The sequence below is a fragment of the Monodon monoceros genome, unplaced genomic scaffold (assembly GCF_005190385.1).
Source record: "Monodon monoceros isolate NGI ecotype Baffin Bay Population unplaced genomic scaffold, NGI_Narwhal_1 Super_Scaffold_11, whole genome shotgun sequence".
Lineage (NCBI taxonomy): Eukaryota > Metazoa > Chordata > Mammalia > Artiodactyla > Monodontidae > Monodon > Monodon monoceros.
In genome coordinates this window covers 130,909,735-130,937,428 of record NW_021703767.1, presented here as the reverse complement: position 1 = coordinate 130,937,428, position 27,694 = coordinate 130,909,735, and the positions used below count along the sequence as shown (strand labels likewise).

The 27,694-nt window shown below is 42.9% G+C and overlaps 1 pseudogene; it reads left to right on the top strand.

Moving 5' to 3' along the window:
* LOC114890362 overlaps nucleotides 1-27,694 on the top strand; it is a 71,708-nt pseudogene that overhangs the window by 18,914 nt on the left and 25,100 nt on the right.

The window sequence follows — 27,694 nt, the reverse complement described above, 5'->3', positions numbered from 1 at the left end:
TTTTAATTTTATTTATTTATTTATTTTACTGATTACATAATAACTGCTCATCATAGAACCATTCAAACACTATAAAGAGTAGAAAAAAGAAAATAAAGCAACAGTACTGCTTATAGTAAACCATTGTCTATAGCTGTACTAGCTACTTAAGTTTAATTAAAATTAAATAAATTAAAGATTTGGTTCCTCGGTCACACTAACCACATTTCACGCGCTCAGTAGCCACATGCGTCTCTTGGCTACTGGTTTGGATAGCACAGCATGAATAGAACACGTTTCCATCATCATAGAAAGTTCTGATCGGCAGCCCTGAGTAATTTGGCTTTTTTTTCATAGTTCTCTGGGACAGTGAACAAATACATGTAATTTTATATAACTGGAGTATTTTGTATGCTGTTTTTATTGTGGGACTCTTTAGTTATTTTTTCTTATCTACGGCTTATTTTTTCTTGCTTTGACCCCTCCCCTCTCTTGTCGGGATAAGCCAGGTGGGTAGGAGACCTTCCGGGCCTTCCCCTGGGCTCTTACCCTCATGGAAAATTTCATATCACACGTAGAAGGGCTTGTAGTTGGTAAACATTTGCTTTTTTCCATTAATAAAACATCGTGGAAATACTTCTGAGTCAGCCAATCCAGTTCTTACTTATTCTTGTTAGTGGCCTTGTGGAATTCCACGGTTCAGATATAATGATATTTTGAGGTACCTTCAGCCTCTTTCCCAGGAGTAGGATGATTAGATTGAAAGGCATGTTTATGTTTAATTTTCATAGATATTACCAGCTTCTAGCCCATAGGTGAGACTAATCCCCATTTTCTCCTGCACTGAGTGAGTATATTGTGCCTTCTCCCTTCCCCTTCTAACTCACTGCCCCCAGACACTCCACATCTTGGTCCAGCATTAGGTGCTGTCACACGTCTAGATTTTTCCAGAATTATGATTGAAAAGTGGTGACTCTCTACAGTGGCAAACCGACCCTGGTGAGAGCAGGTGCTCAAGGTAAAAGCAATAAAAGATTGCAAACAATGTCAGTTTGCTTTTATCCATCACCACATGTAGGCCATTCTAACAATGTCAGTGATAACGTACTCCACCCCTCAAAAATCTTTTGTTGCTGTTTGTGGGAATGTAAATTGATACAGTCACTATGGAGAACAGTATGGAGGTTCCTCAAAAAAACTAAAAGTAGAGTTGCCATATGATCCAGCAATCCCACTCCTGGGCATATATCTGGAGAAAACTCTAATTTGAAAATATACATGCAACCCTATGTTCATAGCAGCACTATTTACAATAGCCAACACCTGGAAGCAACCTGAATGTCTATTGACAGATGAATGGATAAAGATGTGGTACATATATACAATGGAATACTACTCAGCCATAAAAAAGAATGAAATAATGCCATTTGCAGCAACATGAATGGAACTAGAGATTATCATACTAAGTGAAGTAAGTCAGAAGGAGAAAGACAAATGCCATATGATATCACTTATTTGTGGAATGTAAAATATGACACAAATGACCATATCTATGAAACAGAAACAGAAACAGACTCACAGACATAGAGAACAGACTTGTGGTTGCCAAAGGGGAGGGGGTGAGGGAGGGTGGATTGGGAGCTTGGGATTAGGAGATGCAAACTATTATATATGGAATGGATAACTAACAAGGTCCTACTGTATAGTACAGGAAACTATATTCAATATCCTGTGATAAACCATAATGGAAAAGAATATGAAAAAGAATGTATATATGTATAACTGAGTCACTTTGCTGTACAACAGAAATTAACACAACATTGTAAATCAACTATACTTCAGTAAAATTAATTTTTAAAAAATCTTTTTTTGGCCTACATTCTAAGCTATTGCTGTGGGTACTGTTGAGTTTTAATAATATGTGTAATCTTTGAGTCCCAGCTATACAACTAGCCTCAAATGTTCACAAACTCAGCCACACATATTTGTTTAAAAGTGAATTATAATGTTTTTCAATAATTCTAGTTCACTTCAGGTGTGGCTTGTGTCTCCAGTCCCTATGGTACCACACACTCGTGTTTACACTGGAGATTCATAATAAACCAGGAGAGTTGGATGTCAGTTTTCTGTTTGGAGATTAAAGTACACAACAACTTTTTCAAATAGAATCAGCCTTGAATCACGTATTCTGAAGCGCCAAGCTTTATCATTGTTCCTTGAAGGTCAGTGTGCACAGAAACTGTGGAGAAAGCCAGGAATAATACAACAACTGCAAAAAAGTAAGGAAATAGGCAATTCCATGGAAAACAGAGTCAAATTTTGAAGAACTCCAGGAAACATGACAAAAGGTGCTGGTCTTCTATTGCCAGAAGAAATCAAAAGGACAGTCTTTGAACACCTGGATAGTTTTCACCAGGAACAAGACACTCATTCTAAAGCAATGGATCAAATAATTTCAATGTTCACTATTTAGTCATTTTCTCTAAATTCAGTGTAAGAGGAAAATCTTCAGGGATTTTACTAAATGTAATAGAAATTTATGATGAATCTTCTGGTGAAAACATTTCAGTGGAAATGTTTGAGCTACAGAGACATATGAAGACTGCTGAGAACAATCCTGAAGAAACAAAGATGTGGAAAATGATGCATTTCTGACATTCATTATAAATTGAGGTTTTTATGAATCGGTTAAATTTATTTTTATGTTTAAGACTTTTTTTTTTTGAGAACTAGGTGCCTCTCTTTTTATTTATTTACTTATTTGGTTGCGCTGGGTCTCTTAGTTGCGGCAGGCAGGCTCCTTAGGTGCTGGAGGTGGGCTCCTTAGTTGTGGCATACAAACTCTTAGTTGCGGCTTGCATGTGGGATCTACTTCTGTGAGCCGGGGTCGAACCCGGGCCCCCTGCATTGGGAGCGCGGAGTCTTACCCACTGTGCAACCAGGGAAGTGGGTAAATGTCCGTTTAAGACTTTCCTTAATGATTTGAATAACATACTTCGAGTGAAAGAAAACTTTCAGAATTAAAATTAAAAACTGTCTTCGGGCTTCCCTGGTGGCGCAGTGGTTGAGAATCTGCTTGCTAATGCAGAGGACACGGGTTCGACCCCTGGTGTGGGAGGATCCCACATGCCGCGGAGCAACTAGTCCCGTGAGCCACAACTACTGAGGCTGCGCATCTGGAGCCTGTGCTCCGCAACAAGAGGTCGCCATAGTGAGAGGCCCGCGCACCGCGATGAATGGTGGCCCCCGCTTGCCACAACTAGAGAAAGCTCTAGCACAGAAACAAAGACCCAACACAGCAAAAATAAATAAATTAAGTAATAAACTCCTACCCCCAACATCTTCTTAAAAACAACAACAACAACAAACAAACAACAAAAAAAAACCTGTCTTCCATGAACTGTTAGTGAAGAGATAGGTAGGCAAATCTGGCTATTCTATTTAACATGAATATGCAAATTTGGACCAAATCATTGACATTTGCAAAAGTTAAGGCTCAAACACAAGAACTATAATGTTATTTCATCACTGAGATGGCATAGGTAAGTTTTTCTTTTTCAAAAATTGCATTTATATAATTTTAAAATGTTAATCATCTTGTATCCGTTGTAATGTAATACTTATTTAAAAATTTATTTACTGACATAATTATGCACATGCAATTCAATAATAGAAAAATTTACTGTCTTCATTTCCCTTCTGATCATTGTTATCATCAGTTTCATTTCGTAGTTATTACTGAAAATCCTTTTGCAGTAGAGAGGAGGGTAGGATGTTATAAAATGATTCAAAAGATACAAAATATTTTCAAACAGCCAGAATTGGCCTTGAATAATATCCTGATACACTGAGCTTTATAGTTGTTCCTTGAAGGTTGGTGCACAGAAATTGTGAAGCCATTGGGCACTTGGCATGATTAGCACAAGAATGACCACAGACATCAAGCAGGAGAGGCACGACCACAAAAGGAGCCATAACTGATTGAATGAGCCATTTGCAGCTTCACTGCACCACCTCGGGTCCTTGGATCCTCATGGCTTATCTTTGAAATAAGCCCCTTTCTTTCACATGCATTTCCCTGACTGCAGAGAAGCTGAGCAGTTTTTCATGTTTATTGGACAATTGACAGGCTTCTTCTATAAATTCCTCATCTGTATCCTCTCTGGGATGGTGATACTCAAGCTGTTTGCATCTGGGACCCCTCTGAGAATATGATGAAGCTTATTATGCATCCTTTTCTGAGAAAAATACACACGTGTTAACTTGTGCAGACCTCCGCACCCAACTTCAGGGCGCTCAGAAACCTCCTCTTCCTCATTTTACAGATATAGAAATTCAGGCCCAAGACCTCAGACTAATTTGCAGCAAGTTCCATGCCCTGTGAGGCTCGGTTTTCTCATCTGCAGAATGGGAACACTCCCACTTAACCTCACAGGATTAATGTAAGAATCGAATGAGTTAACGTCTAAACATACTAGTCTAGAAATTCCAAAATTACTGCAAGGGTTGACCTTATTTTTCTTTTTTCCCCCTCAGAGCACCCCCCTCCCCAGTATAAATTAGTTCCAATGTTTAAAAATTGAGCATTCTCACACTTTAATAACCTGCAGTCCATGCTCCATCTCAGAAAACTGGAAGCTCCAGCAATACTGTCCCGTGCTAGGGAGGGGCTGGACTGGAGAAGCAGCATGCCTTTGTTAACAAGGCAACAGCAGGGGCTGCAGGTTATCCTCTGAAAGCAGGGCGGCCTCACTCACTCACTTTACCTGCCAGGCCAGGTGGGCCCTTGGGCTGGGGAGTCCTGCCCTGGGCATTTGCTATTCCTCTGCACATGCCTCTGGTCAGGTCTCAGTCAAATTAGTCACATAAAGGTGATAAGGTTTGATACTGATTGAGGTGATGCTATCTTTGTTTGGGAGATTTGCATTCTAATGGGATTTAAGGGAAAGACTGTCCTAATCCTATCACTCCCTGACCACGAAAAATCCCAGTAATTATGTGAGAACTTTTTTGCACTCTTGGCCAGGGACTAATGGTAGAATTGTGTTGCTTTTGCCTCCAAACTATTTCGTATTCAGTCTGTTTCTATCCATCACCACTTTTGAGATGGTCAAGGCTGGATCAAGAGTTCAGTTTTGGAGATACTTATTGGAGTTGAAGGTATAAATTTGAGAGTCATTAGCTAGTAGATGGGGCTCAAAATCATGAGATTAGATGAGACCACACTAGGGAAAGGATGGTTTAGAGCCACATAGAACTGAGCTTGAATCTTTCACCACTTAAGAACTTGGGCCAATTATGCAGCCAGTTCATGCCTCAGTGTCCTCATCTGTAAAGCGGGGTAATAATAATACCCATTGCATAGAGTTCTCAGGAAGAATTAATGTGATAATGCAGTTCTCAGGAAGAATAAATGTGATAAAGGATGTGGACTATAAATAATAAAATGCAGTCACTTATGTTAAAGGGATCTACCCTGGAGCCAGGAAGGCAGTAGGGAGGGGGAACTTAACATACCTCCACCCAGATATAATATAAACTTTTGACCCAGGCATCCACAGGCCACCTAGAACTCATTTTCTTTACTCCCTAGAAACTGCAGCTCAGCAAGCAATCTGCTGCCGACAAGTAAGTATCTGAATGTCTGCTGGCACGCGTTGTAGTTCTGTAAAACAACCTATGTAACTTCTCTGAATGTCTCAGTCTGTTGTCTTTACAAACACCTGCTATTCTCTATTTGTAAGGCCAACTGGCCCGAGGCAGGGGAACGCAATCAGACTCACAGGTTGCATCAGACCGAAACTTTCCGGAGCACCCAGTTCCAGAAACTGACCTGGAGACTTTCCGGACCACCCAGTTCCAGGAACTGACCTGGGGACTTTCCACCCGGCCCAGCCTTCCCGCCTTTCGAGGGGCGGGACTAACGGTCCCAAGACTGATGCCGCCGGCACAAGATATTGCCACGATACCCGAAAAGACCACCAAATAAGGAATACCCTGCGCCCTCCCGGATTCGCCACACCCCTTTCCCTTCTTCCCCTATAAATTCTGCCCAAACCCTCGCCCAGGCGCCACTTCTTTGGCCACTTTCTCTTGGACCAGGGATCCTCTCCCGGGAGCGTTCCCAAATAAAGTTTGTTTAAGCTCTCCTCCGTTTCTTGGTGCCGTTCGCTCCTTACACTATTTCCCTTGGAGCACATTTGAGTTGCCATTGGAATTGGTACACCTCCCAAATTGCAATTCTTTTTTTTTTTTAATTTTATTTATTTGTTTATTTTTGGCTGCGTTGGGTCTTCGTTGCTGCACGCGGGCTTTCTCTAGTCGCAGCGAACAGGGGCTACTCTTCATTGCGGTGCGTGGGCTTCTCATTGCGGTGGCTTCTCTTGTTGCGGATCATGGGCTCTAGGCACGCAGGCTTCAGTATTTGTGGCATTCGGGCTCAGTAGCTGTGGCTCGCGGGCTCTAGAGTGCAGGATCAGTAGTTGTGGCACTCAGGCTTAGTTGGTCCATGGCATGTGGGATCTTCCCAGACCAGGGCTCAAACCCGTGTCCCCTGCATTGGCAGGCAGATTCTTAACCACTGTGCCACCAGGGAGGCCCCCAAACTGCAATTCTTACAACCCTAAAAAAACTCTTGTTTGCAGCCTTCTGTGGGTTTTTTTTGGTCGACAAGGACTAGCATAGGCACCTGGCCCATAGTCCAGCTCTCAGTAAACACAGGCTGTGTTATCACTACAGATGAGGACACTAATTCAGAGAAACCGGTGGCTTATTCTAAGTCATCCAGTGAATAGATGGGAAATCCTCAGCTCAGATGATGGGCTTACCCCTTCTTACAGCAGCCCTGTCCCTGTGGATCCCAGCTCAATGTCTGTAGCTCAGTTTGGGCACTGGGATTCCAGGACCTGTCCCCAAGTCCTTGTCAAAGCAGCTTCAGGGGACTTGCTGGTGGGCTCTCTGTCTGTGCTGTGATGCTGGATTAAAGAGCTCTAGTCCCCACATTTAGGGGCAAGAATCCACTGGTAGCTGTTGATTTTCATACAAAAAAAAAAAAAAAGCCAAAAGATACTGATTTTCATACCAAATGCCAAAATTGGGAGGTAGGGTTCTAGTTCTCACAGGTGCTACGTTCTTTGGATTGTGGGCCAAAGGCTGTCCTTGAAGTCACCAAACGCTGAGGGAACCAGAGTGAAACTTGCATTCAGCCAGGAGATGGACGACCCAAATTCCATTACATTTAGCAGATTCCTGTGTTCATGGGATCTTTCTTTTCCCATCTGTAGAAGAGTCATATTCACACTGAGTAGATATTTGGCCTTTTAGGAGTGAAAGCTTTAATGAAAAGATTGCATATGGGGTTCTGGGAACAATCCACAAACTTTGTGGAGAAGCAAGAATGTAGATGATTGTGGGTGGGATCATTGTTGAGGGCTTTCTGATGCAAATCCTAAAATTCAGAAGCCCACAAATGGGATGATCTGCTTGTTTCAACATAGAGCTGATCTGGGAGGTATTTGTGGGCCTTTTGAAGGATGTGATGATTTCAATCATTCTGTAAAGACTGGGTAGACTTCTGGTGGGGCTGAAGACCCATGTCCAATTACCTACTATTTCTAGAGCAGTGGTTCTCAAAGTATGGCCTTTGGACCAGCAGTATCAGCATCACCTGGGAACTTCCTGAGAGGCAAATTTACCCCAGAACTATTGAATCAGCAACTCTGGAGTTCAGACCCAGCAATCTGCGTTTTAACAAAACTTCCAGGTGATTTTGATGCAGCTCAGTTTGAGAACTACTGTTCTTGAGTATAACTAACTGCAAATCTGAATAAGCCTCTAAGAACACTGGAACCCAGGGCAATAAGGAGTGTGCTGGAAACGGGGTGAGAGGCAGAGGGAAGAGGTGAAGGACTGGCAGCTTGGTGTGTAAATCTGTAAGTAGGTACTGTAGGGGGTCCCCGGGAAAGGAGAACCAGGCATGACTTTCTTGACATAAAAGAAGCCATTTGGGGATCTAAGCCTGGCCACAGTGCTTGCCCTTGAACAGGTCTCAATAATTAATGATCTTAAGGGAACAAAAGAACAAAGAAACGAAGGACTGTTATCAGGCAAGAGAGTAACAATAGCAAAGATAACAAATCAGGTAAAAAGGCTCCCAGTTCTACTTCAATGGTAAAGATTAGTCTGAAGCTCAACCACCAGATCTACTGGAACCTAAGGGATGATGCTGCTGACATTTTCTGACTTCAATCAGCTAAAGCTTAGACTCTGTTGACCTTTGCCCCAATTCTATGCTGAATTCTCCTCTGCTCAAGCCCTTCATGGATATGCAAACACCACCCAAGCCCCTCATGAATATGCCTTAAAACTTCCCCAAGTTTGCTGTTTGGGGGAGAAACTGCTTTGGGAAAGATCCCAGGTGTTCTCCTTATTTGCTGCAGGTAATAAATCCTTCCTTCTCCTGATCTTTGGCTTGGTTGTGTCTTTTGGCTCAACACCCACCAAGAGGCAAACCCAGTTTTTGGGTAAGAAATCCACAGATTATAGCATTTCTTCAAGTATAATTATGCAGTCTGAACTGGGAGTCAGCCTGTTACCAAATACAAGTCCATGTGCCCAATGCACAGTGAGGCCAAACAAACCAAAACGTCAGAGTTTGGAGCAGAAAAAGGTTTATTGCAGGGCCATGCAAAGAGAATGTGTGGCTCACGCCCCCCAAAACCCTGAACTCCCCGAAGGGTTTCAGCAAAGCATTTTGAGGGCCAGGTGACGGAGGGGGGATCATAGGGTGTGTGATCAACTCCTGCATAATTCTCTGATTGGCTGATTTTGAGGTAACAGGGCAGTGTCACAGGGGTTAACATTATCAATCCTTAGGTGCCAGTAGGTCGGGGGGCTCTGTGCTCATGATCATCAAGCAGTTAATTCCTTCCTCTTGGTGGTGGTTTTTAGGATCTGAAAAACTCAGGAAATATAGCAAATACTATTATCTGGGTACTTCAGAGAAGAGCTACAACAGAGGATATGCGGGGAGGGGTCTGTCCAAGGAAAGCCCCACAGTGTCCCGCTTGGTTACAAGCCTTGTTCCACCTGTACTGGAGCATGTTTATGTTTAAATTTCATCACAATTTGAAATTTCTCATGACTCAGTTGGTTCCCAAAGCTACCCACATTCCATCTGGCCCTCCTCCTTTCCAGAGGTGAACAGATAGCTGTCTGTGATTGGTTTTCAAGAACTTCCTGCAGAGAGATATGAGCCTCCCCTTTTTCCTTCCTCATGTGCATGCAGATTATCTTTTAACAAGGATGATTCAGATTCCCAGCATTTGGCCTCGTCCCCTCACCTCTGCTCCCCCCACACTGTAACCTGCATGCTAAACAGAGCCCAAAGGGAGCACATTAAAAGTATGGAAAAGAGATGCCATAAAGGCAAGCAGGAGTCCCAAACAATCTCATCTTGCGTGTAATTGACACATTATACAATCTTAATAAAAAAATTGCAGACATCTAATTGCCTTTATGGCCGAACACGATGAGTCCAGACCCCTGAGACCCTTCAATATATTCCAAAGCCATAATGCCTAAATCTAGGACTGCAATATAACTCAGTAGTGGTAGAATATAATCAGAAAAAAATTCAGCTTCTGACATGGAGAGTTGTTAGGAGAGAGGAGCCTGTCTTAATCTGTAGGAAACAAGTTGAATTACTTGGCTGGGAATCTCTGCAGGATTGCATCCTGGGCTGTTGGTGCTCTCAAGGCTACTTACTGGGAAGAAATTTGACTCTCCCTGAGCATTTCTGTCTGGAGGAGGGAGCCAGCTTGGCCCGTGCGCAGAGCAGCTGCAAGTGTCAGGAGACAATGTCCCCAGAAGTAACACTCAACCAATGACAGATGGGGAATCAGTAGATAAATACACACTGTGTCCTCACTGCTTGGTTGGGACAGCTCTGAGGAGGGTCCTGCTCTACCCCCCACGACACCTCAGTAGAAGCGAGCTCCATTTGTTATAGAATCGGGTCCCACTGCTTGCCCCTTACAAAATCAATACTCACAGATGATGGTAGAGAGGAAAGTTGCCTTTAATCAGAAAGCCAGTAATCTGGGGAGATGGTGGACACAGGGTCCCCCAAAACCACCTCTGAAGATTCTGCTCAGCCATGAAATCTTCTAAAGGTAAACAGGGATGCAATCTCAGTTACTCATTGAGATAGAGGGTCAGAGTCATCACTAACCCCCACTGTGTGCAGGCTTGTGGTCTTTCTTTAGATACTATCTTCTTCACACAGTTTGTTCATGAGTTTACTGAAGGGGAAGCTGGGAAAGAGATCAGGTCATCTGTTAGTTACTTATTCTTCATTTCGACTTCTTTGTTCTACAGAAAGAACGAACACGTTAGGCAAAGTACTGTCTGGTCAAAAGATTTGAAAGTTGTGCTTCGGCCAGAGATGAGTAGATCATGGGGGTGCCTGGCTTAAGGTTAGTGTCAAGAGAAAAGGGGCCTCCTGCAGAGATCTCTTTCCTGCAAAGTGGTCTTTCCTGCCAAAAGCTGCTTACAAATCCCCACTTCTCAGAACATCGTTTCATTTCTATGGGATCATGGGTTAAGGTCCATCTTCTGTAACTTCTTCATGATGACACAAGGTGCCATGTTCTTAGAGTGGAAGATGTTGACATGGGTCTGTAGCATCTCTTTGCTGACAGTTGTAGTTGCCCATTTTCATACATGGGCAGAACAAACTACAATTAGTTGGATGCCCACAAAGATATAGATAATTATGAGCAATAGTGTTAATCCCACTCTCCTAAGGCCAGTTCTTGGAATTGTACTAGCCATACATTCAGTACTGCTCACGATGGAGCAGCTTATGTCATGGCTGCAGTCTGTTCATCATGCAGTTAGCTTTTTCCCTCTGGTGGCAGTTACAGTATCTGTCAGACAACTCAGGAACATTCATCAGTCACTGAGTCTGTGACTCCATTGTCCCAATCATTAGCAGCTTTAGCCTGCTCTTTGTGGCCCAGAGTGGTCTGGGAGACTTCAGCTCTTCTATAAACATGGAGGGGCCTTTTCACTTGTGGGTGTGGGCACGGGTTCTGCTCTGTTTCACAGTCACATACCATGGGAGCTGGCTTCATCACACACCCTCTGTCACATTGTTCTCTTCCCAGGCCACCTTTTTTACATATTTGCTGGAGTTTTCTCAAATCAGCTCTCAAACTACTGATCCTTAAAACCTTGTCTTGGCCTCTGCTCCTGGGGGAAGCCAGATGAAAAATACTTTAGGTGGGATGCCCAATAAGGGAAAGGGACAGCTTTCATTCTTAACAGCAGAAAGTAAGCCATTACGTTCAGGTAAATGGTATTAATGAGTTCAGTCATCCATTTGTTACCACACATTAATTAGGTACCTACTGTCTACCTGAAGCCAAGGGTAGATCTAGAGATGTTGGGGCATGATTGTAAGAGGCCTGGGATACCAACCTAATGTATTTGAACCTTCTTGTATCAAGAGGAGGGAGCTATTGAAGAGTTTTGAACAAGAGGGTAATAGAGTCAGAGCTGGACAATGGGAAGCTTAATCTGGCTCCATAGTGTGAACTGGAGCTTAAGACTGGGCTAAGGAGGCATATTATAACTGCTGGAATATTTTTAGTGCATGTTTGATAAGGAAACCCGGCCTCTATGCACCAGCACTGAACTGAATCTCGGAGACAGAGTTCTGGGTGAGGCAGAAAAGAATAGCTTTATTGCTTTGATAGGCAAAGGGGGCCACAGCAGGCTAATGCCCTCAAAACTGTGTGTCTCAACCTGGGGTGGGAGTGGGGGGTTGTGAGGAGTCTTATAGTTAATGGGCAGAGTTGCTGATAGGGATCAGGGTGCGTGCAGGGTCTGCATTCCTTCAATCTAGAGATCATCTGGCATCAGGTGGTCTCATGATGGGCTTCTGTGGTTCTCAAGGCTATTGAACTGTGACCTTCTCTCTGGAATAAAGAGTGCTCCATCGAGTACTTATCATCTTCCATTTGGTGGGGGTTTTAGTTCTGCTCAAAGATAGTGTGATGTGTATCCCTTGAGGAGGAACCAGGACCCTGCCACAAGGTTGAACTATTGTTTCTTGACTGCTCCTCCCTTGTCTCTGCATCCCCTCCCTTTCCTAATTAGCAACTGTTTGAATCTATCCTCTGGAACTCAGAGAAGGTCAAGGAAGCTGAATGAAGCCTATTTCCTACAAATAAGAAACAGGGGACATGGAAAGACTTTTGTGCCCAGGAGCCCCACAGGATCCTGCTTGGTTTCATGTGCTGAAAAATACTTCTCAAAAAGTTGCATACATGACTTCATAAAAATATAAAATGAACATGTCAAAGATTTTATTCCACTCATTAGGGAACCAGTAAAATGTTAAAACTAATTCAAATGAGAATTTGAAGAACAGAGCTTTACAAGAGTCAGACCAAAGAAAATGTTGAAATGAGTTTGTTCAGAGATGCAGAATTGGTTAATATCCTACAGACAATAAAGAGTAACTTTGAAGGTTATCATTTTTACAGATGGAAATCAATTGTCTTACTACCAGACAAAATCAGCATTTGTCAGGCAGCCACTGTATTGCTTTAGGGCAAAAATTATTTGCACTGCCGTCAATTTTCTGTTAAGTTTGCCTCTACCCCTACAGAGCTATAAAATAGCCTGGTCCATAGAAAGCCAGTCAGAGGAACACTCCCAACATTACTCTGAAAGAATGCCCAATAATCTTGGCCTATTTTCAAGTTTAGGATAATTTTTCTTGACAGTCTCCTCTACTGGGATCGTAAGTAATCTGCAAAGTTTAAGAGGTGCAGGGAGAGCGTTAAGTAACCCTAAAGGCTTCCTCAAGTTTGCTTTTCAAATCTAGAGCCATATAGTATTGGGCAACTATATGGATTAGGAATCTCAAATTGGACTTTATAAAGTCTCTATTATTTTCTTTCCTAGGCTTGAGGAACAAAACCCAAGACACTATGTCCACCAGATTTAACATAGAGAACCTATCAATTTGGTAAATTCCTCTCTTCTTGAGGTCCTCTCAATTTTCAACTTTCTCAGCTTTGTGGCCTCCCAGGAAGTGACCTTCCTATCTGTCTGTGAGGCTGGGACCTGTCAGCCAGGCAGCAGGCCAGTTTTCCTAGGAGAGCTTTGTGGGCCTTGGCTCACATACAAAGTCAAACCCTTAATAGAATGTTTATTGTATGTGACTGGGTCTAGGAATGGCTTTTAGTATACTGATGTGATAATTCTTTAATATTGCTCAGTGCACAGGAAAACCTGACATGCCTTGAAATCTTCCAGTTTCTACATCTGTGAAAGAAACTGGATAATTTTCTATTTTGACAATAGTTCTAAAAATTTACATAACTTTATTAACAATGAGCAGTAAAGATAAAAGAAAATTTAAAAACTATTAATAACAATGCTAATAATAATACATTTCAATCAACCATGATAAAGAAGAGAATAAACTAATGGTGGGGTCAGGACACACTACTGCAAAATACGTCACCTTGGCACATTGTATATTGTTGTTGAACCCAAGCTCAGTTCGTGTGCCTGACGCACAGTGAGGCCAAACCAACTGAAACGCTGGAGTTTGGAGCAGAGAAAGGTTTATTTCAGGGCCAAGCAAGGACAGTGGGCAGCTAGTCCTCAAAAAACCCCAAACTACTTGATGGTTTGTGGGGGAAGAGTTTTTAAAGGGCAACATTTGGCGTGAGGGCTATAGGGTGTGTGACTTCCTTCTGATTGGTTGGTGGTGAGGTAACAGGGTGGTGCTCCAGGAATCTTGTGCTCAGCCTGGTGTTACCATCCTCCACCTGGGTGGGGGCTTTAGTTCTTGTAGCAGAACTCAAACACATTGTTATGTATATCCCTTGAGGAGGAACAAGGACCCTGCTTTACTCTGCACTGTTTTTTGTTTTGTTTAGTTTTGTTTGTTTTGACTGCTCCTCCTTTGCTTCTGCATCCCCTCCCTTCCCTGTCTGGAACTCAGGGAAGGTCAAGGAGGCTGAATGAAACTTGTTTCCTATGAACAAGAAGTAGGGGACATGGAAAGGATTTGTACCTGGGAGAACCCCACAGGGTCCTGCTTCGTTTCAACATGAGCTACTCTGCTCATTCTAATTATTTAAATAGCCCTATTCTACCTGCCTTTGACTGTGAGTAGATGCATTTATATAAAAATTAAATCATAATATAAATCATATTTTGAGTAGAGAGGAAAGCGCTTCCATGTAGACCTGTGCAGCAGCCCCAGCCCCTGCACGTGTGAGACCTTCCACATCTTTGCTACTCACACAGACTAGGGAAACAGCAAGAACCCCAGCAAGTTTTGGGACCGGTCTCACACACTGCATATGCTTCCAGGTGGGAACATAAATAGCAGTGACCAGGGAGTGTTGAAAGGAGAGATCTGGGAACTTGTCATTTGAAGAGACAGGACAAAGGTCCTCAGCCATTTTCTAGCAATTTCACAACCTCTACGGAAGGAAGTCAGCATAATATTTTCAGCCTGGCCTGTGCTCAGGAAAAAGAAGTGACTAACATACCATCAAGAGAATTGTGGTTTGAATTCTCTCTGAACGTACATTTATTTCTTTTATCCCAGCTACATCTGTATGCACCTTGCTGTGCAACAGTGTAATTAACCACTGGGTTTCAGAGAGAGGTGATAATCTTCAGCTTATTCTCAGCTCATTTTCAGTCCAAATTTTAACTTGAAAATGTTTTTTCTTCTCCCTTTGGCAGCAGCTCTCAGAAGTGGATTTTGCTGGAAGGCTTCTATTTTCATCATTCTGATTGCTTTATTTATGTTGCAAATCACTGATTTGGTGTTTGGAAATTGCCATGTTTGGGGCAGCAAAGTTTTTAGTTAATGGATTGATGAGTTTTAAACTTGCTTATAAATTTTTTTTTTTTTAATAAAGACTTAAAGTTCCAACTCATCATGCCTTATGTTCAGGATAGCGATAAACAGTGACGTCTTGCCATTTACCTCAACCCTTTCTTGCATGAAAAAGAGTGGGGCACGAGAGGATTGTCATGTCCCAGGTCTCAGGTGAATCCTTGGGACAGCCGCCAAGTGTGGGTTCTTGGCTTCGCATAGGAAAGAATTCAAGAGCGAGCCAAAGTAAAGTGAAAGAAGATTTATTCAGGGAGATACACACTCCATAGACAGGGTGTGGGTCATTTCAGAAGGTGAGAGAGAACCCAGGGTAAGGGGGTTGTCAATTTTTATAGGGGTGGGTAATTTCATAGGCTAATGAGTGGGAGGAGTATTCCAGCTATTTTGGGGAAGGGGTGGGGATTTCCAGGAATTGGACCACCACCCACTTTTTGACCTTTTATGGTTGACCTTTGAACTGTCATGGCACCTGTGGGTGTGTCAGTTAGTGTGCTGATGTGTTACACTGAGGGTATACTGAGGCTCAAGGTCTAGCGGAAGTTGACTCATCCGCCATCTTGGACCTAGTTGGTTCTAACCAGTTTATGTCATGTCCTTGGGCCATATCATTCTTTAAAAGGTTGTTCCCTGATCACTTCCTGTCTCACCTTGTTATCAGATTAAACCTGAAGGCCAGGCATCTAAGCTTCCCTCAGGAACATCTTGGTACTTGCCTTAACAACCAGGTTGGATAAACCAGTCTTTTCTGTAAACCAAGTTCTGAATACCTTGTTCTCTCAATATCTGATCTTGTTGAATGCTATGGAATGAAGTAGCCATCAAAGTTGTGTGCTGGTTTGGTTTTGCCTTGACTCAGTTATGTCACCATACCTTTATCTTCCTTGGCTCTATTTCTAATTAATGAATTAAGAAGGTTGGATTACATGGATACTAAAGTTTTTTGTTTGCTGTTGTTTTCTTTTACACAACAGAGTTCTTCAAATGAAATTTTACTTGTTATTCTGATGTATAAAATCGTGTATTGGTTTCCTATTACTGTTAAATCTCCCCAAAACTTAGTGGCTTAAACAAGTAATAATTTATTATGTCTCACAGTGTTACCTAACACAGGTTCATGTGCCTGATACACTGTGAGGCCAAACAAACTGAAACATCAGAGTTTGGAGCAGTGTAAGTTTTATTACAGGGCCATGGGGATGGGTGGCTTGTGCTCAAAAACCCTGAACTCCCTGATGGTTTTTTGGGAAAAAATTTTATAGGCAAAATTTGGGGTGAGGGCCGCAGGGTGTGTGACTTTCCTCTGATTGGTCAGTGGTGAGGTAACAGGATGGTGCTCCAGAAATCTTGTGCTCAGCCTGAAGTTAACATCCTCCACCTGGGTGGAGGCTTTAGCTCCTGCAGAAGAACTCAAAGGTATCCTTATATATATTACTTGAAGAGAAACCAGGACCTGCCCCAAGTCTGTACTATTGTTTCTTGACTGCTCCTCCCTTGTCTCTGCATTCCCTCCCTTCCCTGATTAACAATTGTTTAAATCTGTCCTTTGGAAGTCAGGGAAGGTCAAAGAGGCTAAATGAAGCCTATTTCCTGCACATGAGAAATGGGGGACACAGAAAGGAATTGCAGGGTCCTGCTTGGCTTTAACAGTTTGTGTGTGTGAAGAATATGGGAGCAAATAGGCTGAATGGTTCTAGCTTGGTGTTTATAATGAGGTTGAAGCCAGTTGTCAGCTGAAGACTTGACTGCGGTGGCACATCTAAGGTGGATTACTCATGCATCTGGAAAGGTGATTCTGGTTCTTGGGACAGGGAGGGGATGGGGGGGGAGGGAGGTGGAGAGGGCTCAGTTTTTCATCATGGGAGCCTCTCCACAGGGCTGCTTGAGTGTTTTCACAGTACAGCAGCTTCCTTCCCACAAGAGAGGTTTCTGCCCTAAGCTGGGGTAGAGTTTTTCTTCCATCCTTCCTCCAGATACATGAGTCTTTGTGCCCTGGAGACAGCAAGCTTTACTGCTGCTTCTGCAGCTGTGTAAGGCTCTTGTTTTGTAGGAGACTCTGGTTCAAGGAAGAGAGAAGGGCCTTGTGCCTGCCCCCACTCCCAGTTATTTTAGACAGTTGTAGAAGGGAAGAACAGGATCTGACTCCATGTTAGATCTGTTTCTTTTACTTTATCTTTGCTTTTTGTTGCTTTTGTTACTATAATCACTAAAAGGATGCTCTCTATAGCTGTAAGCATACATAATGGCCTGCCTCGGGGAATCCTGCCCCTCCCCTTGCATGTTAAACTAAAGTTCCTTTGTTCAGCTCACAGGGAAACACCTTGACCCTGCCCACCTGTGAATGGCTGCAGAAAAGAAGAAATTAACACAACCCCTCCCTCAGGCTGGCCAAGCCAGGAGATACTTTGGAAGACTTATGGCCTTTTTATTTTACATCCTCACCCACCCTCCCCCCCACCCCGTTTTATGAAAAAAACTGGCATCCAGACCCCAATAAGATGGGACTCTAGGACATTAGTCTGCCATATTCTCAGATGCCCGGCTTTCTGAATAAAGTTGCTATTCTCTGCCACAACACCTTGTCTCTAATTTATTGGCCTGTCGTGTGGCAAGCAGAGTGAGCTTGGACTCAGTAACACAATAAGACCAGCTCACAGAGGTCTGCACCCCATTCCATTCTCTCCCAATTTCCCTCCAGGCTCATCAGAGCCAGAAGCCAACAGCCGTGGGGAGGGCGGGGGCGTGGAGATGGGCTCTGTTCCAGGCTCCATACACCACCCTGATCAAACCCTTTGTCATTTTCAGCTCTTTACTCTGAGAAAATCAGGGGCCACAGGTTGGGGTTGGGAGGATGGGCTCCTTGGTCTCATCCCCACACATCTGTTTTGTTTTAAGAAGGCCCACAGCCTGTGCCTGATCGAGGCAGATGCTTGCAGATACTGACCTTCAGGTCAGTCAAATGATGAGCCCCCTGTTGCTTTTTCAAGTTGACTTGGGGGAAAGAGTAAATGGTGGGGAGGGCTTTGGGTTTTCCAGAGTAAAAGTAAACTGCCATCTGCTGAGCACTAGCTCTGCTCCAAGTGTGTTGTGTTTGCAATCGCCTTCTTAGAGCCCCGCTGTGAGCACAAGACTGAGTGGGGAGGAAAACTTCCCTTCTTTTTTTCTAGATCCTTTGGCTGGTCTACCAGTTAAATTGACATAAAACAGATTAAGAGGGGAAAAACAAATTTAATTTCCTATGTACAGGAGCCCTATAAAAATATGAGACTCAAAGGAGTAACGAAAGCAAGAAGCTTTTGTACATTTTAGACAAAGAAATAATACATTTGTGAAGAATTGACAAGAAAAGGGGTTTGGGCTTGGGGTAGTGAACTGGTGAAGGAGTAACAGGTTTGTTTATACAGGCTTCTGGGCCCTGAATTCCCTATTTCTGGTGATGAGGGGTGCCTTCTACCCTCCTAGCACTGGGGGGGGGGGTACTTTTCACATGGAAGATTCACCTCCTGCTTTCAGAAGATTCAGAGTGTCTTGTACTGGCTGCTTCTCAAGTACCTTTAATTCAAAATAATCAATATGCCCAAATGGCATGTTTTGGGGTGACATATTCTGAATCCCCACAACTACTATCTCAATTCTACTGGCAAGGAAACAGGCATCAAGAGGTTGCTACTTTTGCAAGGACTCTCATCTTGTAGGTGCTGGGGGTAAGTTTGAACCCCAGGTTGCCTAGTCTTCCCGCTCCAGGCTGCTGCCTTCTACTCCAGGGAAGACAGCATTCCAGGGTGGGATGAGCTTCCTGTTTGCTGTGAGAAGTGGAAAGGGCCCCATTACAGCTGCTTTTCCCCCCTGCCTGCTCCCTGTTATGGTGGGTGGGAAAGAGGCAGGTGAGGAAGGGGTGTCTGTTTTGATGGGGGCGTGGCCAAGAGGGTCAGGCCTCTGTCCCCTTACCCGCCTACCTCCTGCCACCCAAAAGAACTAAACAGGCTCTCTTCCAGGTGGGTGTGAGGGCTGCCGGTAAGGCCCTTAGGGGAAATGGTCTCGCGGGTGGACAGCTGATAAGTCTCCGTGCTTTTCTCCCCACAGGTGGGCTCCTCTGTGGACAGGTAAGACCTAGTCCGTTAATGCAGGAGCATTTATGTGTACTGTGGTTGGAAGAGGGAAAAAGTTAGGTCCCAGAAGGACCCATTCATAGGCATGATTCCCTTCAGCCCTCAGCAGTCCTCTCTCTGCGTTCCCCTCCTCAGCTCTCAAAGGCTGAGCCCAAGGGGAGGGGAAGGCAGGGGAAGGCAGCTCCAGGCCCAAATGCTCCATGCCCCTACACACACACGTGCACACATGTATATACACACATGCACTCTCTTTCCCAGGTGACTTGCGGTGGGGCAGTGTCTCTCTATCTGATTAGTATTCTTTAAGGGACCTGGTCAGAGAACATCCAGGCTCGGCCATTGCAGAAGCAGTGGACACCGAGGTGGAGGTACCTGGCCATTTTCCAATCAATCTGACCCAGCACCACCTGGATGTGTCAAGTCCTCCAAAATCCTGGCCTCCTTAGTATTTGGGGAGACTCTTGAAGGCACATGTTTCTCCCAGTTATCGTTGCTCTGATTTCCTGTTTCTGCTGATTTCTGTATTCCATTCTGTCTCTTGTGGCCATTCCCTTCTTTTAGATGTGAACCACCCCCCCTGCACACACCAGCCCCTGCCTCCTTTCCCTGCTGCCCCCAAGCCACTCACACTCCTGTGAAGTCTCCGCTACCGATTATTTGCAGATCACCGTGGGGTTGGGGTATCTGGGCCAGTCCGGCTGGTCTGTAAACACCAGACAACAGGGATCCCTGTTCTTAGAAGTCCCCCAGCCACAGCTGCCGCCTGCGCTTTGCCCCTCACTGTCCTACTGTCCAGCTTGACCTCCACTTGTCTCCTCCTCCCACTTCTCCATGGTTCCAGCCCCTTTACTCCCTCCCTCTGGAGCTCCCAGAGGAGCTTTACATGCACAGCGATTGCATTCTTCAGTTGTGTCCTAGTTTGATCCAGGGAGTGTATGGAGGATTATCTTTCCCTAAAATCAACAAACATAAATGTATAGAACCAAATACTGATCTGTATCTGTATTCTCCCTGAGGCTTCCCCTGCCTAATATTGAACTAGCAATCATCTCTTCAGCCCCTGCTAATTTGGGAAGGGCTGCATGGTGGGGACAGAGCCACGGGCATCATGGCTGTGCAGCAAAGCGCTCAGCCTCTGCGTCTCACTCAGGACGGCACATGCCTGTGTCTCCTGTTACTCCTCACACAGAAGACTTTGCTCTGACGCTTCTGGTCCCCAAATGTCTGGGCATTTCCCTTCACCAAGAGATTCTCTGTGACCAGCTGGGTATCCCACAATTCAGTTCAAGTCTGACTTGGAGTTAGCACAGACCCCGCAGGTTAGGGGCTCAGTTCCACAAGACTGTCCCTTGAATGTTAGATGGCAATCACAAGCAGTAGGTTCCCAGGTGACCCACAACTTCTGTCCAAACTGCCTACAAATCAGAGGTTCCCACAACCCCTTCCCTGGATTCCATCATTTGCTAGAACAGCTCACAGAACTCAGGGAAAATGCTCATGTTTACTAGTTTCTTATATAATGAAGGATATGATAAAGGTTGCAGAGGAATGGCCAGGTGGAAAGATACATAAGACAAGGTCTAGAAGAGCCCCAGGTGCAGGAAATTCAGTCCCCGTGGAGCTGAGGTGTGTTGGAGCCCAAATATGTCTCAATAGTGTATCGATTGTTTTGAATTAAAGTTATTTAAGAAACAGCTGATATGAGAGTGACTTTTACCCTCCTCTCTGTCTGCTGAGAGCAGGAAACAAATCTCCCACATGAAAGGCATCCTCCCCATTCCAGGAGGTAGAGAGACATCCAGAGGCAGGGAACCCAGGGCCGAGGAGCTCACATAAACAAACCTTGTTACTTCTTTACTAATTAAGCACCCAAACCTAAGTTTCTTTGTCCTTTCAAATTTACTGTTTCTTTGTCTAAAAAGTTTAAAAGCTGCCTGCTTTGGCCACTTCGTAGGTGCCATTTCTATGTGACCTCTGTGCTCACTATTTAAACTGTTTCTTTTCTGCCTGTTAATCTGTCTTGTGTTAATTTCATTATTAGTCCAGCCACAAGAACCCACTAGAGGTAGAGGGAAAATTACCCCCTCCACCACAGGTGTGCCAACCCCCTAGTACCTGGATGTGTTTGCTAACCTAGAAATCCCCTATTGGGATTTTTATGGAACCTTGTCACATAGCCATGATCGATTAGGAACTCTGTTTCCAGCCCCCTCCTCTCTTTGTAGAATGAGGGGAGGGGCTGAAAGTTCCAAGCTTCTAATCATGGCTTGGTCTTTCCTGTGACCAGCCTTCATCAAAGAGCACACCGAGTCATCTCATTTGAACAGAAGATGTTCTTGTCCCCCAGGAAATTCCAAGGGATTTAGGAAACAGTATTAGGAACCAGGATCAAAGACAATATTAGAACTAAAGATTCTCCCAGCATCCCTTTTTACAAGGATTTTAGGAGCTCTGTGTTAGAATCTTGGGGCAGAGACCAATACATGTATTTCTTATTATCTCACACTCTGGACACAGAGAGACCCAGATTTGAATCTTAGCTCCACGACTTACTGGTTTTGTGACCTTGGGCAAGTTATTCAATCTCTCTGAACCTCAACTTTCTCATCTGTAAAATGGAGATATTAATGACAACCACTTTGTAGGGTTCCCAGGAAGATTAAATGGGAAAATACATATAAATCTTAGTGTTTGCTGCTTCATGCACCCTCATTAGGGAATTTTTTTATGTGAATCACTGTGTGAAGTTGAATGGACAAGGAGGTTCTTGCCAAAGGAAGAATTATAATAATGTTATTAGCATATGCCATTCCCTCTGCCAGGCCCTCTACATGCATTGGCTCAATTAATCCACACAATAACTGTCTAAATGTTACCAAACAAAAGTTCGTGTGCACACTAACACACAGTGAGGCCAAACAATACTGAAATGTCAGAGTTTGGAACAGAGAAAATTTATTACAGGGCCACGCAAGGAGATGGGTGGCTCATGCCCCCCAAACACTGAACTCCCTGAAGGGTTTCAACAAACATTTTTAAAGGCAAGGAAAGGGAGAAACATGGTTGGTTGTTACAAACTTCTTGGTGTTGGAATCCTTCGTTCTTGCACCGCGTAGGTCAGGTCATAAGGTTCCTGTAAACCTCCAACAGGACAAATGTTATTCTCTGTTCTGCAACTTTTTACCTCTATATGAACGGACTCTTAAATGTCAGAGCCTTGAGAATGTGCTATCCTATATATTTCAGGCTATAGGCAATATTCTTTTACAAAAGGTAAAGAGCCAGCATGATTAAGCACAGGCAACAGAGCACAAAGTTTAAAGTAAAAGGAACAGATCTAAATCCCACTCCTGGGCATATATCCAGAGAAAACTATAATTCAAAAAGATACATGCACCTGTATGTTGATAGCGACACTATTCACAATAGCCAAGACATGAAAACAACCTAAATGTCCATCAACAAGTGAATGGATAAAGAAGATGTGGTATAGATATATACAGTGGAATACTACTCAGCCATAAAAAAGAATGAAATAATGCCATTTGCAGCAACATGGATGATGCTAGAGATGATCATGCTAAGTGAAGCAGGTCAGAAAGAGAAAGACAAATACCATATGATATCACTTATATGTGAAATCTAAAATATGACACAAATGAATGTATCTATGAAGCAAAAAACAGTCAGAAATACAGAGAACAGACCTGTGTTTGACAAGGGGGAGGGGTGGTGGGGGAGGGATGGACTGGGAGTTTGGGGTTAGTAGATGCAAACTAGCATATATAGGATGGGTAAACAACAAGGTCCTACTGTACAGCACAGGGAACTATATTCAATATCCTGTGATAAACCATAATGGAAAAGAATACGAAAAAGAATATATTCAGTTATATATTGATATAACTGAAGTACTTTGCTGTATAGCAGAAATTAAACACAACATTGTAAATCAACTGTATTTCAATAAAATTAAAGAAAAAAATGAACAGATCTAATATGGAGTCAGGTTTGTTCTTCCCTATTACACAAAGGAGAAACTGTTGTCTGTCTTTCATAGATGTGAAAATTTAAGTCCTTTCCTGAAGGCCACATAGCTGGGAAGCATGAAGATTCAAACAGGGTTGACTCTGAAGCCCATGCCCTTACTCTGCTGTATTTTCTCCACTGGTCTTTCCACATAGACGCTTAGAGCCAGGAAGGACTTTGAGAGATTATGGAGTGTATTGCAGATTGGGTTCTCCAGAAGCAGAGACTGAGATGGAGTTTGGGGCAGAGGATGTTTACTACAGATCAACACCCGTAGAAGGTGGGGGAGGAGGCAGATGAGTTGGGGTGCATGTCTGACAGAGTCATGGCCAGCCTGGCCCCTGGAACCCCTGGGGCATTCTGACATCAGAACATCAGAGTGTTTCTTTTGTGTGTGTGTGTTTCCATTCACTTTATTGAATTAAAACCAACTCATCCTCTAGGAAGTAAAAAGTATGAGTTCATTGGCCAAAAGTTGCATGAAAAATTTGGCATTTCATTTTTTAAAAAATTTAATTTAATTTTTTATACAGCAGGTTCTTAATAGCTATCTATTTTATACATATTAGTGTATACATGTCAATCAAAATCTCCCAATTCGTCCCACCACCACCACCACCCCCCACCACTTTCCCCCCTTGGTGTCTATATGTTTGTTCTCTACATGTGTCTCTATTTCTGCCCTGCAAACTGGTTCATCTGTACCATTTTTCTAGGTTCCACATATATGTGTTAATATACGATATTTGTTTTTCTCTTTCTGACTTCACTCTGTATGACAGTCTCTAGATCCATCCACATCTCTACAAATGACCCAATTTCGTTCCTTTTTATGGCTGAGTAATATTCCATTATATATATATACCACATCTTCTTTATCCATCGGTCTGTTGATGGGCATTTAGGTTGCTTCCATGACCTGGCTATTGTAAATAGTGCTGCAATGAACATTGGGGTGCATGTGTCTTTCTGAATTATGTTTTTCTCTGGGTATATGCCCAGTAGTGGGATTGCTGGGTCACATGGTAAATCTATTTTTAGTTTTTTAAGGAACCTCCATACTGTTCTCCATAGTGGCTATACCAATTTACATTCCCACCAACAGTGCAAGAGGGTTCCCTTTTCTCCACACCCCCTCCAGCATTTGTTGTTTGTAGATATTCTGATGATGCCCATTCTAACTGGTGTGAGGTGATACCTCATTGTAGTTTTGATTTGCATTTCTCTAATAATTAATGATGTTGAGCAGCTTTTCATGTGCTTCTTGGCCATCTGTATGTCTTCTTTGGAGAAATGTCTATTTAGGTCTTCTGCCCATTTTTGGATTGGGTTTGTTTGTTTTTTTAATATTGAACTGCATGAGCTGTTTATATATTTTGGAGATTAATCCTTCATCCATTAATTCGTTTGCAAATATTTTCTCCCATTCTGAGGGTTGTCTTCTCGTCTTGTTTGTAGTTTTCTTTGCTTTGCAAAAGCTTTTAAGTTTCATTAGGTTCCATTTGTTTACTTTGGTTTTTATTTCCATCACTCTAGGAGGTGGATCAAAAAAAATTCTTGCTGTAATTTATGTCAAAGAGTGTTCATCCTATGTTTTCCTCTAAGAGTTTTATAGTGTCTGGTCTTACATTTAGGTTTTTAATGCATTTTGAGTTTATTTTTTGTATGGTGTTAGGGAGTGTTCTAATTTCATTCTTGTACATGTAGCTGTCCAGTTTTCCCAGCACCACTTATTGAAGAGACTGTCTTTTCTCCATTGTATAGCCTTGCCTCCTTTGTCATAGATTAGTTGACCATAGGTGTGTTGGTTTACCTCTGGCTTTCTATCCTGTTCTGTTTTTGTGCCAGTACCATATTGTTTGGATTACTGTAGTTTTGTAGTATAGTCTGAAGTCTGGGAGTCTGATTCCTTCCGTTCCGTTTTTTTCCCTCAAGACTGCTTTGGCTATTCAGGGTCTTTTTTTGTCTCCATACAAATTTTAAGATTTCTTGTTCTAGTTCTGTAAAACATGCCACTGGTAATTTGATAGGGATTGCATTGAATCTGTAGATTGCTTTGGGTAGTATAGTCATTTTTACAATATTGATTCTTCCAATCTAAGAACATGGTATATCTCTCTATCTGTTTGTGTCATCTTTGACTTCTTTCATCAGTGTCTTATAGTTTTCTGAGTACAGGTCTTTTACCTCCTTAGGTAGGTTTATTCCTAGCAGAATTATTTCTGATCCAACCAATGTTGCCCCAGGATGGAGGTCAGTACTAAGGGGGATGTGTCAGTTAGGGCTTGTATTTGCTACGTATCAGAGACCACTCTGACCCCACAAGACAAATGAGGGACTGAATTTTTCTCTCACAGGAAGGAAACCTGGCCATCACCATCTCTATACTACACTTCATGATATGATCAGGGAGACTTTCATCTTTTTTAGTGAGCCATCTTCAAAGTGCCCTCAAGTTCTAAGATGGTTGCTGAAGTTCCAGCTATTACATCCACATTCAGAGAGGAAGTAAAGGAACCAGGGAGGGGTAAAAAACTGTGTGTCCCCCACTGAAACCTCCCCCCACCCAACCCAAATTCATATGTAGAACCTAATGCCCAACCTAATAGTATTAGGAGGTTGGGACTTTGGGAGGTGTTTAGTGCCCTTATAAAAGAGACCCCAGAGAGCTAGATTGCTCCTTTCCCACCACGTGAGGGCACAGCACAGAGACACTGTCTATGAACCAGAAAGAGGGTCCTCACCAGACGCAATCTGCTCTGCCTGGGTCTTGGACTTCCCAGCCTCCAGAATTGTGAGAAACAAATTTTGGTTTATAAGCCCCATGGTTTATGGTATTTTGTTATAGCCACCCGAATGGACTAAGACAAAGTAAGGTGGAATACTGTTCAGCTTTAAAGGAATGGAATTCTGATACATGCTACAACATAGATAAAACTTGAAAACATGCTCAGTAAAATAAGCCAGACACAAAAGGACAAATACTATGTAATTCCAGTTATATGAGGTCCCTAGAGTCATCAAATTCAGAGAGTAGGTTGATGGTGGCCAGTGTCTGTGGAGAGAGGGGACCAGGAGTGACTGCTTAATGGGGTCTTATTTGGAAGGGATGCACAGGTTTTGGAACTAGATCGAGGTGGTTGTTGCACAGTATCGTGAATGTACTTAATGCCATTGATGTGTTCACTTTAAAATGTTTAATTTTGTCATGTGAATTTCACCGTATTAAGAAAAGATTTTTGAGACAAGTAAAAAAATCCAAAAACCCACAATGAGATACCACTACACACTTATTAGAATGGTTCAACATAGAAAGACTGGCCACACCAAGTACTGGTGAGGGCATGGAGGAACTTGAACCTCAGACTAGCTGGTGGGAATACACTAACGCTTTGGAAATCAAGTTGACAGTTTCTTAAAAAGTTAGACATACATTTACCACATGACTGGTATGTCATATGGTATGACTGGAATGGTATGTCATATGGTATGACAGGTATGTCACAAGACTGGAGACAGAGAGTAGAATAGTGGTTACCAGGGGGCAGGGGAGGGTGGGGAAGGTGTTTAATGGGGACAGAGTTTCAGTTTGAGATGATGAAAAAGTTCTGGGATGAATAGTGGTGATGGTAACACTACAATATGAATGTACTTAATGCCACTGAATTGTACACTTAAAAATGGCGAAAATGGTAACTTTTATGTTCATGTACCTTTATTGCAATTTAAAAAGCACCTCACCATCAATGACTGCTGCTTACACTCTTGTGATCACTGTCAGTTGCAAGTGAAGCTGGGAAATGTAGGCTTTTGGATTGTATGTTTTTGTACCCCAAATAAAATTAGGGTGCTGTGAGAAAAAAGAGGTGTTGAGGAGGGTTTCAGTGGTCTCTGACATGTAGAACAAAAGTTAGAAGCACCTTTGCTGTCCTCACTGACTTGTACACAGATGTGCCCATGAACTTGGTCCATCTGTTTTCATTATACACACGTCAAAATCCTCTAAAGGTATAATTTTTAAAAAAATTTATTTTATTGAGTATTGTTGATTTACAATACTTTGTTAGTTTCTGGTGTACAGCAAAGTGACTCAGTTATACATATACATACATTCTTCTTCATATTTCTTCCATTATGGTTTATCACAAGGTATTGAATATAGTTCCCTGTGCTATACAGTAGGACCTTGCTATTTATCCATCGTATGTATAGCAGGTTGCATCTGCTAACCCCAGACTCCCAATTCTTCCTTCCCCCACCCTCTGGTCAACCACACGTCTGTTCTCTATGTCTGTGATTCTGTTTCTGTTTCACAGATAAGTTCATTTGTGTCATATTTTAGATTCCACATATAAGCGATATCATGGTATTTGTCTTGGTCTGACCTACTTCACTTAGTATGATAATCATCTCTAGGTCCATCCATGTTGCTGCAAATGGCATTATTTCATTCTTTTTTTATGGCTGAGTAGTATATCATTGTATATATGTACCATATCTTCTTTATCCATTCATCTGTCGACGGACATTTAGGTTTTTTCCATGTTTTGGCTATTGTAAATAGTGATGCAATGAACATTGTGGTGCATGTATCTTTTCAAATTAGAGTTTTCTCCAGATATATGCCCAGGAGTGGGCTTGC